At 58.4% G+C, this 332-nt stretch overlaps 1 protein-coding gene across 1 annotated transcript in view; it reads left to right on the top strand.

Moving 5' to 3' along the window:
• pdgfc (platelet derived growth factor c) overlaps positions 1-332 on the top strand; it is a 408,768-nt gene that overhangs the window by 124,252 nt on the left and 284,184 nt on the right. The window lies entirely within an intron of this gene.

Raw genomic sequence — 332 nt, 5'->3', positions numbered from 1 at the left:
GACACCCGCACCAACCAACCCAACCGCCCTGTGGCTGAACATTTTAACTCTCCCTCCCACCCCGCCAAGGACATGCAGGTCCTTGGCCTCCTCCATCGCCAGACCATGGCAACACAACGCCTGGAGGAAGAGCGGCTCATCTTCCGCCTAGGAACCCTCCAACCACAAGGGATGAATGCAGATTTCTCCAGCTTTCTCACTTCTCCTCCTCCCACCTTTTCTCATCCCAACCCTCAGACTCAGCACCGCCTTCTTGACCTGGAATCTTCTTCCCGACCTCTCCGCCCCCACCCCCTCTCCGGCCTATCACCCTCACCTTAACCTCCTTCCAC

This window comes from Chiloscyllium plagiosum, chromosome 19 (assembly GCF_004010195.1).
Source record: "Chiloscyllium plagiosum isolate BGI_BamShark_2017 chromosome 19, ASM401019v2, whole genome shotgun sequence".
NCBI lineage: Eukaryota > Metazoa > Chordata > Chondrichthyes > Orectolobiformes > Hemiscylliidae > Chiloscyllium > Chiloscyllium plagiosum.
This window is presented reverse-complemented; position numbering and strand designations above follow the sequence as displayed.